General features: G+C 49.3%; 1 pseudogene; it reads right to left on the minus strand.

Annotated features, from left to right (window-relative positions):
- LOC149463284 (transient receptor potential cation channel subfamily V member 5-like) overlaps positions 1–17,962 on the minus strand; it is a 61,521-nt pseudogene that overhangs the window by 13,038 nt on the left and 30,521 nt on the right.

The following is a 17,962-nucleotide window of genomic DNA, read 5'->3' on the forward strand; positions in this document are numbered from 1 at the left end:
TCGGTTTCAGGCCTGCACCATCTCTGTTCCTGTTTCACAGGCCCCGGCTCCTGCACCACCGGTCGCAGCAGTCCATGAGCCGGCTCCTGGGCCTCCCACATCACTCCCTATGGCGGAACCCCGAGTACCCTTACCCGAGCGCTTCCATGGGGATCGCACACGCTTTCGGTCATTCCGTGACTCCTGTCTGCTCTATTTTGAACTGCAGCCACGGACCTTTTTGACGGAATCAGTGAAAGTGGGGTTTGTTGTCTCCCTGTTGCAGGGTGAACCCCAAGACTGGGCCCACCGACTAAGGGGAAACAATGACCCTCACCTGGTTACGGTCGACAGCTTCTTTAACGCTATGGCCATCTTATATGATGACCCACAACGGGCAGCCTCGGCCGAGGCCACATTATACGCACTCCGACAAGGTCGGCGGGCGGCTGAGGAATACGCCTCTGACTTTAGGCGCTGGATGGGTGACACTCGTTGGAACGAGTTCGCACTCTTGCACCAGTTTCGTATGGGCCTATCAGAGGCTCTGAAAGACGAGCTCGCCCGGGTGGAGGTGCCCGAGACATTAGAGGACCTGATTGCACTCACTATCAAAATTGACCGTAGACTACGGGAGCGCAGATTGGAGAGGTCTGGTCAGGGTCGCGGAAATCCCTGGGGGTCATTTCAGGGATCCAGTCAACATACTAGGCCAAGCACCCAGAACCTGCCGTTTGAAGATGCTCCCGAACCCATGCAGCTAGGCCTGGCTCGGCCTAAACTATCGCCTGAGGAACGCCAGCGCAGACGCTCCCAGAATCTGTGCCTGTACTGCGGCGAAGCTGGTCACATGGTGCGTTCCTGCCCGCAGAAACTGAGTAAGTTCACCTCATCTTCTTTATCTGTTGGCAATATGAACCCGTCCCAGTACTTAGTTGTTCCCCTCTCCTTTCAGCTTTCAGAAAGGACCGTGGAGGTGACGGCCATAGTTGATTCGGGGGCATGCAGCTGTTTTGTGGATATCAATTTTGCTCACCAGCAGGGTATTCCCCTCCGCCCAAAGGAGAAGGGGTTTCACATCTTTTTGGCTGATGGTTCCCGGATAAAGTCAGGGGTGGTTAACCAGGAGACCCCTTCCATTGTGACTTCCATTGCCGGTCAGCACCGGGAACTCCTCCGCCTGGATGCTATTGCATCACCCCTTTTCCCAGTCATTCTGGGGCTCCCTTGGTTGCGGGCCCATAACCCCCAAATTGACTGGGAGACTGGGGTTGTCTCGTTCCCTTCCCCATATTGTCGGGAACTGTGTCGAACTTCGGGCCCGGAGGTCCCCCAGGTCCTCCTGTGCTCTGAAGGGGATGACAGCCTAAAACAAGTGATCCCTGCAGCCTACCATGAGTTTCTTGATGTGTTCAGTGAACGGGGAGCAGATGCTCTACCCCCCCACCGCCCATATGACTGTCCTATTGATCTGTTGCCCGGTTCGGAAATTCCGTTCGGGCGAATTTTTCCCCTTTCTGAGCTAGAATTAGGGGCCCTGAAGGACTATATTGAGGATAGCCTCCGAAAGGGATTTATCCGTCCCTCCACTTCCCCAGCAGGTGCAGGGATCTTCTTTGTAGAAAAGAAGGACAAGACTTTGAGGCCATGCATTGACTATCGGGAGCTGAATAGGGTCACCGTTAAAAATCGTTACCCATTACCAATGGTACCTGAATTATTCCAGAGCCTAAAAACAGCAGTAGTGTTTACCAAGTTGGACTTAAGGGGAGCCTACAATTTGGTTCGCATAAGGGAGGGGGATGAGTGGAAGACGGCCTTCCGCACCCGTTTCGGCCATTTTGAGTACCTGGTCATGCCTTTCGGGTTGTGCAATGCGCCAGCCACCTTCCAACACTTTGTGAACGACATCTTTAGGGACTTCCTGGACATCTTTGTCATCGTCTACTTAGACGACATTTTAATTTTTTCATCCTCCCTGGGGGAGCACAGGGTACATGTATCAAAGGTGTTGGGGCGGTTGCGGCAGCACGGGTTGTACGCTAAAGCAGAGAAATGCTGCTTTGAACAGGCTAGCGTTACATTTCTGGGTCTGATCATCTCCACCACGGGGGTCGCAATGGACCCTCAGAAGGTCTCAGCGATCCTAGATTGGCCTGAACCCACGGACAGGAAAAGTGTCCAACGTTTTATTGGGTTCGCAAATTTTTACCGGAAGTTCATCAAGAACTTCTCGGGTCTGGTCTCCCCCATCACTCAGTTAACCAAGCTTGGGACGCGATTCAGATGGACGCCCGAGGCACAGGAAGCTTTTGAAGCATTAAAAAGGTTATTTACCTCGGCACCCATTCTGGGCCATCCCGACGCCTCCCTGCCCTACATCTTACAAGTAGATGCATCTGAAAACGCGGTTGGCTCCATCCTTTCCCAGCGGAAGGGCGCCAAGGAATTACTCCACCCAGTAGCATTCTTTTCACGGAAACTTACCCCTGCGGAGAGGAACTACGACATTGGGGATCGCGAGCTACTGGCTATCAAAACCGCTTTAGAAGAATGGAGGTACCTGCTGGAAGGTGCCTCCCACCCCATCCTGATATTCACGGACCACAAGAACCTGGAATATCTGAGGACGGCCAAACGTCTACGCCCACGACAAGCAAGATGGGCATTGTTTTTCTCGAGGTTCCAGTTCCACATCACATACAGGCCCGGCTCGAAAAACACGAAGCCTGACGCGTTGTCACGCATGTACGAGGACACCAAGGAGATTCCAGTGCCCGACACTATTCTTCCTGCAGGAAATTTCTTGGCCCTTCAGACAAACCTTCACTCCGAGATCCTGAGAGCGTCCACAGCAATGTCCACCTCCGATGGGGCCCCCCTCCAGAACAAGGAGGGACTCCTATGGAGGGAGGACCGGATTGTGGTGCCAGAGGATGCCCGAACCTTAGTCTTGGGACATTGCCATGACCATCCACTGGCAGGACATTTTGGGCCGGTCAAGACCCTGGAACTTCTCCGACGTTCCTTCTGGTGGCCGGACATGGCCAAGGATTGTAAGAACTACGTGGGCTCCTGTGCCATCTGCCAGCGGAACAAGCCTTCAAGGAATAAGGCGTGGGGCCTGCTACGTCCATTGCCCATCCCTGAACGACCCTGGCAGAAAATCTCCATGGACTTCATAGTCGAGCTTCCACCTTCACTGAACCACACAGCAATTCTCGTGGTCGTGGACCGCTTGTCCAAGATGGCCCATTTCATCCCTTTACGAAAAACCCCATCAGCAGCCGAGACGGCGCAAGTCTTCATCCGAGAGATCGTTAGACTGCATGGGGTTCCCGAAGACATCGTCTCGGACCGTGGGGTGCAGTTTACCTCGCGGTTTTGGAGGGCATTGTGCAAAGCCCTGGATATCAAGCTGTCCCTTTCCTCGGCTTTTCACCCTCAGACCAATGGCCAGACCGAAAGGACCAATCAGACCCTGGAGCAATACCTTCGATGCTACACATCATTCTCTCAGGACGACTGGGTGCCACTCCTCCCTTTGGCGGAATTCGCGTACAACAACGCTTGCCATTCAGCTACTGGACAGTCCCCGTTCTTCGCCAACTATGGGTTTCATCCTGTCTTCCTCCCGGACTTGGTCCCGGAATGCCCGATTCCAGCGACACAGGATGCACTGACCTTCTTTACCTCCAACAATAGGAAACTACAGGAAGCCATCCGTCAAGCCCAAGAGGACTACAAGAGGGCTTTTAATAGGAAGCGAAGAGGGGATCTGGTGTTGCAGCCCGGAGAGAAGGTTTGGCTGGCTACGTCGAACTTGAGGTTGCTCTGCCCGTCAAAGAAGTTGGGACCTAAATTTATAGGCCCTTTTTGCATCAAACGGATGGTCAATGAGGTGGCCTATGAACTTGTTCTCCCTGAGACACTCAAGATCCACCCTGTCTTCCACGTGTCCCTGTTGAAACCAGTAGTCCCTGATGCCTTCCCAGAACGGGAATCCAGGCCCCCGGAGGCCGTAACGGTTGAAGAGGAAGAAGAATTCGAGGTGGAGGCAATCCTGAAGTGCCGACGAAGGGGGGGCCAGACCCAATTTCTCATCAAGTGGAAGGGCTACGGCCCTGAGGACAATTCGTGGGAGCCAGCCCATAATGTCCATGCACCTAGGCTTGTCCGGGGGTTTCTTCGTGATCACCCGTGGTGGAGAGATCGGGTGGGCATCCGGAGGTTGCCCGTAGGGGGGGGGCAATGTCAGGGATCTCCTCGATCCCCGCCGCGATGGGCTCGGCGCAGGTGCACTGCTCCACCCAGCGCACGGGCACTAGGTCCGGGCCGGCCGCGGCGTTCGAGTTCGCGCATGCGCAGTAGAAGCCGCGGCCGCCCGCTGGGCACCAATGGCAGCGCAGGGCGGGATATTTAAAGGTCCCTGAGCTGTCATTTCGTTGCCTTCTGGTCTTACCTGCTTCCTGTGTTCCTGTACCTGTGCCTAGTAAGTTGTTGACCCGGATTGCCTTTGACCTTGCTGATTTCTCCTGCCCAGACCCTTGCTTGCCTGACCTCTCTCCCTGGATGCCCCTTATTAGATCTGACCTCCTGCTGCTGACCTGGCGTGTGACCCGACGATTCTCTGCCTGCTCCCTTGTACCTTACCGTCCTCTACAATACCGACTCGGCCTGTCTGACTACGCACTTGCTCAGCCATCCATCCATCCATCCCATCGGGGTCACCCGACCTCCTCACATCTGGCTCTCCCTGGTTGGAGCCCCTGGCGAACACCACTACCACTGACAGGTGTGCTCAGCAGAGGCGACCTGGTCTCGGGGTACTACAAGTCCATCCCCACCATCAGGGGCCCTGGTGAACAAGTACCCTGGGGCTTAGACTCCGCGCTCTGGGCACGCCTGACCAGTGGAGTGCTAGTGGTGCCGCTCGGCGGTCCCTCACACAGGGCATGACAGTGGAAGGATACTGTGGTACAGACAGTCAGCTGCCGAGTGGAGATGGGCTGGGTTCAGGTTGCAGAGGTTACGGCTGGTGATGGTTTGACGCTTTGGGGGGGGAGTTAGAGGAGGGGGAGATGGAAAAAGTGAGGAGGTGGTGGTCAGAGAGGGGGAAGGGGGTGTTAGTGAAGTTGTGGAGGGTGCAGAGGTGGGAGAAAACGAGGTCCAGGGTGTTCCCATCGGTGTGGGTGGAGGACTGTGTGCACTGTGTGAGCGCGAAAGAGGAGGTTAGGAGGAGGAGTTGGGAAGGAGCTGGGTTGTTGACGTTGATGGGGATGTTGAAATCCCCGAGGATGATGGTCGGTAGCTCAGAGGAGAGGAAGACGGGAAGCCAGGCGGCAAAGTCGTCCAGGAAGAGCGATACGGATCCAGGAGGCCGATAGATTACTGCAATCCTCAGGGGGGTGGGAGAGAAGAGCTGGATGCAGTGGGCCTCGAAGGAGGAGAAGGATAGGGAGGAGGGGTTAGGGAGGACCTGGAAGGCTCAACGTAGGGAGGTGCTGAAGGCCTGGTGTCGGGAGGTGCTGAGGGCCCCGGCGTCAGGAGGTGCTAAGGGCCCCGGCGTCAGGAGGTGCTAAGGGCCCCGGCGTCAGGAGGTGCTAAGGGCCCCGGCGTCAGGAGGTGCTAAGGGCCCCGGCGTCAGGAGGTGGTGTAGGCCGATGTCTGGAGGTGGAGTGGGCTAGGCGTTGGTAGGCGCAGTAGGGCCCGGTGTCAGTGGGTGTTGTGGGCCAGTGTGTGTGGATGCTGCGGGCCAGCGAATGAGGGTGCTAAGGGGCCCAGCGTCCATGGGAGCGGTAGGGTCCGGCGATCGTGGGTGTTGTATGGCCCGGCATCAGGGGGTGCTGCAGGCCGCGTGGCAGGCTCGCCTGCGCCGGATTGGATGGGGCTCGGGGCTGTGTGGTGGCAGGGGCACGGCTGTGTGGTACACGCTAAGGAGCAGGGAAGCAGATGTGGTAGCGATGGCTTACCCTCTCGGTGCCGGTGGCGGCTTAACCTCTCGGTGCCGGTGGTGGCTTACCTTCTCAGCACCGGTGGGGGTAGTTGCTGCTTCCCTTCTCTCTGCAGCGGCTGTAGGTAGGGGAGGGTTTTGAAACAACTGAAGGGCCACCAATTTGACATCCCTGATCTAGAGGTATGAACTGGGGAGCCTAAGCTAGGAGGAACTAGAGCTATGTATGGAGGAATCTGTGAGAGACTGCTTTACATTAATTCTGTATCTACAAGAAGTTTCAAGAAAATGTTCCAAATGTGCCTGGTCTGAAGTTCTTTAAGTAAAAGGGATGCATGTAAGGTATATAAAAGAACTGGGATTGTAACAGGGGGCGAAGAGATGTTAAGAGAGAATGTTATCAAGGGTTAACAAGTGGTAAAGCTGAGAAGTGAAAAGCTATATTGCTATTGGACATGTGTAATGAGAGGAATGTTGGGTACTATAGATGCAAGCCGTGAGGAAACCAGTGTGACTTGGCAGGGATGACGGTGTCTTTGGTAGTGAGGGGGTTTCTGAGCCTAACCCCCTCATTAGCAATTGGTGCCCCATAAACGGGAGAGTGAGGATCCTCGGGAGTACAGAAACTCAGAAAAATGTCAAGAGTTTGCACTAAATGTTGATGAGAATTTTCAAGTATGTCACTGGGAGTGAGGTGACATGGTTGCTAGACAGGAGGAGCAGGACCTACAGTATCCCCTTGGAAGTGCTGCTTCGAGTGGAAGATGTTTGAGTAGAATTGAACAAGTGTGAAATTGTTGTGAAGTGAATTGTGCACAAAGAGTTAATTGTACCAAGAGTTGTGTTTGCTTCAAAGTCAGGAGTACCACCTTAATGCAGATTTCTCATGACAGTGGTCTTTACCTGCTCATATTTGCATTGCCGAGTGAAGTTTCCAGTGTCCCCAATAGGGATTGTTAAGCCCTGCCCAGGTCTGCAGGGTTACAATGGGCAATATTTTGGGCTTTGTTATGTGCCAACCCCCTCACTATAATACAGTAGTAAGCTTTCCCAGCCTTCACTCTGTTTCTCTACTACGGGCAGGGCTTCAAGGTATGAAGGAGCATCTGATTCCCCCCATAACACAGTGTTTAAGCCTGATTGGCCAATTGCCAGGCCAAACATTGTCATGGGGGATGGCAGTGAAATCACCCACTAAGATAAGCTCCATGCAACACCAGAGCTTACCAACTGATGGACTCCTGCAGCAGGGAGGCAGTGAGGAAGCATGGATTGATACATATATCTTGCTTGGTGGACTGAGAATTTGCAAGGTTCATCAAGCCAATGTAAACAACATTGGAAAATGGCTTGAATACTGGTTACGAACCTAGAGGGTCTTCTCCAAGTTACTATAAAAAAAAGTCTTAATAATTCATTAAACTGCTTTTTATTTTTTACCAGTTTTAATCGGTTCAGATATAAAGCTGTTCATAGAACCCTAACGGCTATTTCACCTGTAACAGTAGTAAAAGTAAGATGTTATATTTTCACTACTTAATGAACCTAGAGCAGTGACTGAAGCTGGGTATAGATGGTTGTTTTGGTTTTTTTTTTGGAAGAAAAGAACAGATTTTACTCCAAGTAAAAACCCATTGAATGGGATCAAATTATAGAAACAAAGAACACTGAGATAAAATGGGAGTGCTTTAATGATATATTAAATAATGTTATTAAACAGAGCATTACAATGCGTAGGAATATAAAGAACTACAGTTAAACCTGGTTAGATTCTAGCATTAAAGGACATATGAACAAGAAAAAAACTTTCCTTTCAAAAATAAAGGCAGAGGAGTCATTGTCCAACACTACAAAGATTACCTAAAGAAATGCAAGAACGCAATCAGGGCAGCTAATATAAACCACGAGAGATGGAGTGGACAAGAGTTCATAAACAATATAGAGGTTGGTATACATAGTTCAATCTCAGTGTTTGCTAACAATACAAAGCTAAGCAGAGCAATAGCTTCATAATAGGATATAGCAAATGTAATGGAAGACCTGCCATGCTGCAGCAAGCAAGCCCAGTAGACTGTTAGCATGCATTAAAATTAAAGGTATTTATTCAATAGATAAAACTATAATTCTACCACTTTACAAAGCTTTGAAGTATGCCGTCCAGTTCTGGTCACCAGTCCTCAAGAAACTGGATCTAGTGCTAATCAATTGTGTTCACATCCCTGTCATGTCCCTGTACAATTATCATCTGCTGTGATACATTTCACGACACCATTGTGCTTAGATTAGGGTGACTTGATTGATTGTGTAGATGTAAATGCAGGGGTGTGGGTCCTCATTCTCAAGAAGTGAACTGAATTGAAGCCACTTGGATGAGTGGTGAAATGTCTTCGACATTATAGAATTTGTCAAGTTGAATGTAACTACTTCCAACTTATCAAGTGTATGTTTCCAAATACTGATTATTACTACAAACAACAACCGTTGTTTTGCAACAGGTTTCATAAATTGTTCCTTTTTGTTGCTATACAAGGTTGTCCATTTTAGTTTACAGTACAAAATCCTGTAATAAATCTCACTGTTTTCTAATTTACTAGAGCCTTTAACCACTTGCCTACCGGGCACTTATAGCCCCTTCTTTACCAGGCCAATTTTCAGCTTTCAGTGCTGTCGCACTTTGATTGACAATTGCGCGGTCATGCAGGATTGTACCCATATGAAATTTTTAGCATTTTTTTCTCACAAATAGAGCTTTCTTTTGGTGGTATTTAATCGCTGCTGGACACTTTACTTTTTGCGCTATAAACAAAAAAAAATGCAAAAAAATTTAAAAAAAAAAAGTTTCTTTGTTTCTATTATAAAATTTTTCAAACAGGTAATTTTTCTCCTTCACTGATGTGCATTGATGAGGCAGCACTGATGGGCACTGATAGGCACCACTGATGGGCACTGATAGGCAGCACTGATAGGCGGCACTGATAGGCAGCACTAATGAGGTGGCATGGATAGGCGGCACTGATAGGCAGCACTAATGAGGTGGCACGGATAGGCGGCACTGATAGGCAGCATTAATGAGGTGGCACGGATAGGTGGCACTGACTGGCATCACTGACTGGCATCACTGCTGGGCACTGACTGGCACAACCGCTGGGCACTGACTGGCAGCACTGCTGGGCTGCACTGATGGGCACTGGTGGGTGGCACTGGTGGACACAGGTGGGTGGCACTGCTGGGCACTGGTGGGTGGCACTTCTGGGCACAGGTGTGTGGCACTGCTGGGTGGCACAGGTGGGTGCACTGCTGGGCACAGGTGGGTGGAACTGGTGGGTGGCACTGCTGGGCACCGATCATCAGGGCACTGATCATCAGTGCCCTGATGATCGGTGCCTATCCCTGCTCTGACAACTGCCGGTTCTCGGCAGTACTTTCCTCGTGCTCTAACAGCATGAGGAAAGTGCAGCCGAGAATCGGCAATTGCATTGCCCAGTGATCAGCGTGTCATTGGACATGGCTGATCACGTGGTAAAAGGCCGCTGTGTTTGGCCTTTTATACCACATCACATGATCAGCTGTGGCTGTAGGACACAGCGATCACGGAGATCGCCGGGTGCGTGCCCCCAGGGGCGCGCAGGAAAGCACATTCTGGGAGGACATCATATGATGCCCTCCCAGAACTAGCCGGCCGCAGTGTAGCTGTCATTCGGCTATCTGTGGTTGGCAAGTAGTTAATACAACATATTCAATTCAAGATGCATTTCCTCTATTTAGTTGGGTTTGTCTATAAGGACAGCATAATCACAGCCTACACAAGCACAAATTGTTGAACAATTTATGGTTTTGGAGATACAGTTTTAATCTGAGCAGTAATGGCTGGCAGCTTTCTATTAGCACCAGGGTTATACAGTAAAAGACAGATGTATGTGTGTATTACTGTATTGTGCTGTCTCAAGACATTCTGTAATGAGGATGGATTGCTGTAATGAAATGAATAGCACATAGAACACTTACATAAAATGGCCTTGTGATGATCTTTCTTTTTTCTCCATCTGCAGTCTCTTCCATTAAAGGCCGATACAAGCAGCATAAAGTCAGGATTATAGCGTACAAACTATACAGGAAAGTGCACAGCAGAAAGTATTTATATCCAAATGTAGGCCATTTGTATTGTAGCAGCTCCTTTAAGGATGTTATTGCTAAGAGATTTAATGCCTAAAGTTGGGAGAACAAAGTAACAGGTTAGTTGCTGGAGAATGAAACTTTGTAATGATTCCCTTACTGTGTTTTGTTTTCTATTTATTTAGACAGAACTACAAATTATACTCAGGTTTACTAAAACTTTAACCTTTTAAATTAACCTTGTTGCGGAAGGCTAAAGTAACACGTAACTCAAAAGATTATAATTCACTCTTTTAGCAGGTGTGCTAAATATAAATTTGAATATGAGAAACAGAAAAATCTAAAATGAAGACCTACATAGACACAACATGTTCTCTGCAATATATAGTAATATAAAATAAGAAGTGTAAGATTGTAAATTCATTTATAATCTAACTAAGGCTAAACCTGCTTCCACCCCCATTTTAAGACTATTCTATCTACTCCATGAAAGAAAGGATGCTTATACTTACCTATTTTCAAGCCACTCCGGGCTGGTCACGTAATCTGGATTCAGTGTAGAGGAGGAATAGCTGCCAGTGGATGCCCCATAGTAAGCCTATGTGTGCCATCACCGCACAGGCATTTTTTCAGCCGTTATCAGCGATCTCTCCTCTTCACTGAAGGTGCTGCTGGAGAGATCATGTGTCCAGAACAGAGTGGCTTCAGAATTGATAGGTTTAAGCATCTTTACATTTCTTCTTTTTATGCAGGACCCAGGGACTGAAAGGAACCCACAGAACAATACTCCCGACAGGCAGCTGTGACAATAGTTACAATATTCTCAGTAATTTTTGCTTCCACCATTCTCCCCTGTCCACAAAAATGAAATGGCAACCTGAGTACCAAGAATTTTTTTTTATATGTCCATGCACCTCACCCCCACCCTCTTAACTGGATGTTTAAAGAGGAAGAAAAGCTGTTATACATTGGGTTTTTGTACAGAGCTCCAGATGTTAAGAATGATGCCCTACCCTAGGACTTCATTACACTAACCTCCCTTGTAACTTCAACCTCCATACCAGTCCTTCCTAATGTAAACTTAAAGCTGAACTCCAGAAAACCTAAAAACCTAAATCTCTGGTACCCAGCTTGTGCATTTCATCAGAGAACCACTTCCTTGCCACTGGGACACAGAACCAAGATATTATAGCTGGGCATTGCACCCAATACTAGATGAGACTAGCTTAGATGCCAAACTGGAACAACTTTGTTGAGCAGAAACACAGATTTTTATACACTCAGAAATAGGGGCAGTACCCACAAATATTACACCTTGGAATAAGCATTCCACACTGATTATGTAAGATCTTGATCACATCATCCTAAACAATGCCAAAGGTAAAAAGGTACAGCTACCAGCTAACTGATCTAATTAACAGTAAGCTAATCAGCAGCCAAGCACTCAGACAATGCATTAAGATTAATCAGGGAGCACACCACAGACAGACAGGCAACAAACCCACTTCCTGAATATACAAAGTCCATTCCACATGCTGTCTATCAGGTGTTTGCTTTCACTTGTATAATCTGTCCATCATAAGACAAAATTCAATATTCCAACAGTCTGAACAGTGGAATTAATTTATCTTCATAGATTTCTTGAGGGAGATTGTTGATAACTACTTCTGTCCCAAATAGAGGAGCTTCGCCACCCAGTCCGCATGAGGGCCACCAAATGTCCTCTGACTGGTAACCTGTACAAGATTATTATTACATCTTTCCATTTACTCCAAACGGGAATATTTATTGTCTGTATGCAGAGAATTAATCCAAGCTTCACTCTCAGCGTTCATTATGTTGTTGTCCATCATTAGAGAATGATCTGCTTTCTCCATGGGCCATAATCAGTAAGTATTAGGCTAGCCCCAAGTCCCCTCCAAAACCCCTGTCCCAGTTGGGTCTGTCACATTTTCCCCCCTAAAAAGTTGACTAGCCAGGTTCCAGACCTCCACTTGGTCTGAACATGTGTTAGTCAGACAGAGTGAACCCACAGAGTTGGTCCACAGAATCCCAATTCTTGGGTGCAGGGAAAATGTGTCATTGGTAGGTGAGGAGACGAGGTCATGAAACCTCTGTCCAGCTGTCAGCACTTCAGCTGGGAGGTCTTTACCATTCCAGGGTTCGGACAGCTGCTGGGAAGAGAGGCCAACTGCTCCAACTCCCTGGAGCTGTGAAGACACATGAGGTGCTGGACAGAGGCCAGTTGTGCTCTGCCCTGTTGCTAGTGCTTCACTTGGAAGTCCTTTACCATTCCGGGGCTTGGTTTGCTGCTGGGGAGAGAGGCCAACTGCCTTAACTCCCTGGAGCTGTGAAGACACATGAGGTGCTGGACAGAGGCCAGCGGCACTCTGCCCTGTTGCCAGCACTTCAGCTGGGGACCCCACATCCTCCGCTCTGGCTGACTGTTGGGAAGGGAGAAAGACCACTTCCTCTCCCGGACTGCGGAACTGCCGCTGGGGAGATGCTTCATCTCCTGTACCCTCTTCTGGCTACTGGGATGACATTTCTCTGGTACTTTCTCCCTGGTATATGGATCTTTGCAGGGGAAGAAAAACAGTTTTCTCCACTTTGACTGACTGGAGGCCGACAACCTCCACTCCCAGGCTGTGAATCTGCTGCTGGGGAGGATGACTTCCTCCTGTCCCAGGTCCCTGGACTGCCACTAGGGAGGGAGGACAACCACCTCCTCTCCTGGACTGTGGACCTTCCACTGGAGAGGGAGGATGACTACCTCCTCTCCCGGTCTGTGGAACTACCCCTGGGGAGAGGACGACCTCCTCCTTTCCCTGGGGCCCTGGAACTACTGTGGGTGTGGGGCAGAGGTCTTGGACCCTCTGCCCTGTAGCCAGCGCTTATGCTGGGACTGTGTATGGGCAGAGAGGCGGTACTCTGCCCCGCTGCCAGCTCTTCGCCTGGGGTTAGGAGTTCCACTGCATCGGTTTGCTGCTGGGGACAAAGGCTGCCCACCCTGGCTCCTTGGAGCTCCGGAACTGCTGTTGGTGCTGAACAGAGGCCAACGGCGCTCTGCCCTGATGCCAGCTCTTCCACTGGGAAAATTCTGGCACAAATCCTCCAGGGCCACCGATTGTTGTAGGAAGAGATCAGGTATGCACTGCCTTGATGCCAGCTCTTCTGCTGGTGGCTCACTGGGTTGTTCCTCCACAGCAGAAAAGTCTATTAAATCCCTAATCTCTGGGATTGCTGAAAATCCAGGGCACAGGTTGGCAGCACTTGGGCCAAGTGCCAGCACTTCAGTCGGTAACTCATAATCTATAACATCCATGGGGGCTGGGGTATACTGTTGAACTTTGTTGAACAATCTTTTATATGCTTGTTCCAGCTCCCATTCCTGAAGGGCTAGAAATTCCCACTGCACTTCTGTGATGTTCAGCATCTGGTCACTGTAGTCCATAATTTCCTCTAAACACCATATCACTCCCAAAGTCAGGGTCCTTTGACAGCCTCCAGTACAACAGCCCCACGCTGTTACAGCCAAAGCCTTCCGTTGGGCTGTCATCTGCTGTCCAAGGGCATGCTTGGCTACATGCCAGCGGCGGGCTCTGTAGCTCTCATCCAGCTGCATCTCTGCCCCTACCAGCCTGCTTAACTCAGCTGTCCACTCCTTGTGCGGTTGTTCCCCCAATAACAACACCCGTACTTTGTACTGCAACCAGTATCTTTCCTGGATGGAGTGGAGAATTTTTCCTTGGCAACACTGCTCTTGGATTAGTGCTTCCTTCCAGAGTTGCTGGTGGACAGAGTCATACCATCCCAGCAGGACCTACACTGGCACTGGTCCTCTGTGCTGTACTTTCATCTCTTGCACTCTCCTTGCAAATTCCTCTTCCATAGCGGCTGGTGTCTGTACCTCTCCTCTTCTGCTAACCGGACCTTAGATTCTGGTGGTGGTTTGGATGTCCCAGACTGCAGGAAGAATCCCACCGCTTGCCACCAAATGTGATGGAATGCCTGGCACCCAGCTTGTGCCTTCCATCAGAGAACCACTTCCTCGCCACTGGGACACAGGACCAAGATATTATAGCTGGGCATTGCACCCAAGACTAGATGAGACTAGCTTAGATGCCAAACTGGAACTACTTTATTGAACAGAAACACAGATTTTTATACACTCAGAAATAGGGGCAGTACCCACAAATATTACACCTTGGAATAAACATTCCACACTGATTAGAAAAGAGCTTGATCACATCATCCTAAACAATGCAAAAAGTAAACAGTACAGCCACCAGCTAGCAGTGATCTAATTAACAGTAAGCTAATAAGCAGCCAAGCACTCAGACAATGTTTTGATTAATCAGGGAGCACACTGCAGACAGACAGGCAACAAACCCACCCCTGATTATTGATAAATATTTCTGTCTCACAAAGAGAGGCTTCGCCAACCCAGTCCGCATGAGGGCCACCATATTTCCTCTGACCGGTAAGCTGTACAAGATTATTATTATATCTTTCCATCCACTCCAAAGGGGCAGATTTATTGTCTGTATGCAGAGAATTAATCCAAGCTTCAGTTTCAGCGTTCATCACGTTGCCCATCATTAGAGAATGATCTGCTCTCTCTATGGACCATAATCAGTGGGTAGAAGTCTAGCCCCTAGTCCCCTCCAAAAGCCCCTGTCCCAGTTAGGTCTGTCACACTAAACACGTGCCTGCTCTGCGAGGGACAACTGCTTGTTTCTGTCTACGGGACTTGGAAAAGCAGTTTTACTTACCCAATCCTGCTCCTGCAGTCTCCTCTGCACTACTAGCCCAGTACCTGTGGACTCATTTCGCCTATGCACCAATGGCCTAAGATCCTCTGACATTATCAAGATGATATCATAACCAGGGACGGACTGACAACTCATGGGGCCCCCGGGCAATAGGGGATCTTGGGGCCCCTGTGTCCTTGCCCAAACTCAAAAAAGCCTATGAAAAAGGTACCAGGGGCATCTCATGGGGCCCCCTACTGACCCTGGGCCCTCGGGCAGTGCCCAAGTTTCCAAATGGTCAGTCTGCCCCTGATCATAATCCTGCATATGACATGAGAACACTGAAGAACCATCCAAAACTGAAACATGGTGTAGCCTTTCCATTCCCCTAAAAATAAATGAGCAGGGTTGTTGGGTTTCCTGGAGTTGTGCTTTACCCTCTTTTTTGGTTGCTTAGTTTACCTGCACACAGGATCTTAGGGACAGAATCTACTGCACTAAAAATGCTGTTCCTAGTCACTAGGGGTGAGGAGATGCTAGGAATTGTGTGGCACCATCCACCCAATTGTCAAAGCAAATGCAGCAAGAAAAAGACTCAATTTGCAACTGAATGGGTCAATAATTACCGTATTTGCCGGCGTATAAGACGACTTTTTACCCCTTGAAAATCTTCTCAAAAGTCGGGGGTCGTCTTATACGCCGGTATACGGCATACTGACACTTTTTAGGGGGGCGGCGCGTTGCCGCCGCCGCCCCCCCCTTCCCCCAATGGAAGGGACACTAAGTACAGGGGTGGGCAGCGGCTGTTTCTTACCTGGTTCCGGTCCCACGACGATCCGGTCCCGGAAGCGCGGCTGCGCCTTCAGTTCGGCCACTGGATGTTCGTGCGGCTGCTCGGCTCCGCCTCCTCACCAGTGATTGGCCGCCAGAACTGTAGCTCAGGAAAGGCACACAGGCGGCCAATCACCGGCGAGGGGGTGGAGCCGAGCGGCCCCGCGAAAATCGAGTGCAGGACCAGCAGGTAAGTGGTCAGTGTAGAGGTGCTGCTGCAACCACATATGCTGGCTGCAGCAGCACCATACGAGAACAGGGTCAGCAAGTGTCAGTGGGAGGAATAGTGCCCCATCATTGGTGTCACTGATACCAATGATGGAGCACTATTCCTCCCACTGATACCAATGATGGGGCACTATTCCTCCCACTGACACCAACGATGGGGCACTATTCCTCCCACTGACACCAACGATGGGGCACTATTCCTCCCCCCCACTGACACCAACGATGGGGCACTATTCCTCCCCCCCACTGACACCAACGATGGGGCACTATTCCTCCCCCCCACTGACATCAACGATGGGGCACTATTCCCCCCCCCACTGACACCAATGATGGGGCACTATTCCACCCCCCACTGACACCAATGATGGGGCACTATTCCACCCCCCACTGACACCAATGATGGGACACCATTCCTCCCACTGACACCAATGTTGGGACACCATTCCTCCCACTGACACCAATGATGGGGCACCATTCCCCCCACTGATACCAATGATGGGGCACTATTCCCCCCACTGATACTAATGATGGGGCACTATTCCTGCCACTGATACCAATGATGGGGCACTATTCCCCCCACTGATACTAATGATGGGGCACTATTCCTCCCACTGACACCAATGATGGGGCACTATTCCTCCCACTGATACTAATGATGGGGCACTATTCCTGCCACTAATGCCAATGATGGGGCACTATTCCTGCCACTGATACCAATGATGGGGCACTATTCCTGCCACTGATACCAATGATGGGGCACTATTCCTCCCACTGACACCAATGATGGGACACTATTCCTCCCACTGATACCAATGATGGGGCACTATTCCTCCCACTGATACCAATGATGGGGCACTATTCCTCCCACTGATACCAATGATGGGGCACTATTCCTCCCACTGATACCAATGATGGGGCACTATTCCTGCCACTGATACCAATGATGGGGCACTATTCCTGCCACTGATACCAATGATGGGGCACTATTCCTGCCACTGATACCAATGATGGGGCACTATTCCTGCCACTGGTGTGCATTGGAAGAGGGGTAGTCTTATATGGCGAGTATAGCTCAAACACTAAATTTTAGCAGGAAAAGTAGGGGGGTCGTCTTATACGCCCAGTCGTCTTATACGCCGGCAAATACGGTATCTGTGAGCATCTGCGATTAACCTGGTCCAAACTATTGTGATTTCAGGTGCGACTTGAGTCGCACAGAATTACAGGGCAAGGTAAATCATTTTGTTTTCAATGGTGTCCATTCACATTAATGCAACTTGGCATGAAGCAATTTTGGAAAAAGTTCCTGTACTATTTTGTGGCAATTCCAGTGCAATTTTGGCCCCATGGAATATACAAACCTTTATCAAAGTTGCAGCAAAGTTGCCTCCAAGTTGCTTCCACGTAGTACTACATAATGGCGCTGAAAGTTAGTTCACAATCATACTGCAGTAGTGTGATGCTAATACGGGTAGATATGTCTGACACCAAAACAAGAAATGGGAGTGGATGACACTGGAAAGGCACAGACAGCAATAAACACATCCTATCCTTTCCACTCTATTATGAATTTGTTTTTTTTTTTTTACTAGGGCTTATTTTGGGAGATTACCCATATCATCCTGTCACTGGAAGTGTGGGGAAATGTTCCCTCAAGGATCACACACAGCAAAATAACCTGTCAAACGTTATAGCCCTTCCAGGCCCTGTCCAAAGCAAAATAAAACATTTTGGCTGCAGTTGGGCTTTAAACTAAAACTTACATTATAATCATCATAAAGTGTATTACTTAAAAAAAGTTTATATTATATAAACATATTTCCATTTCTTACTTCATAGCAGTAGACATGGTGAATCATACCCGGAACACACATTCAAAGCCTAAAACAATTTCCACAACTGATTTTTTTAATTTCACATAAAAACTTTCTATACCAAGGCTATTAACTGGAAACTGTACAATGTTTGTAATTAGACTGCAGTCACTTTCGCAGTAGCACTCCAGATGGAGTTAATTATCTTTTACACTTTCAAAGGTTATTTTTTTTTTTTTACAATTACACAAAGAAAGTCAGTTTTTAATTCTGTTCAAGTGCAGAGTACT

The sequence above is a fragment of the Staurois parvus genome, unplaced genomic scaffold, assembly GCF_062004578.1.
Source record: "Staurois parvus isolate SC_StPar_1 unplaced genomic scaffold, SC_StPar_1.0 ptg000155l, whole genome shotgun sequence".
Classification (NCBI taxonomy): Eukaryota; Metazoa; Chordata; class Amphibia; order Anura; family Ranidae; genus Staurois; species Staurois parvus.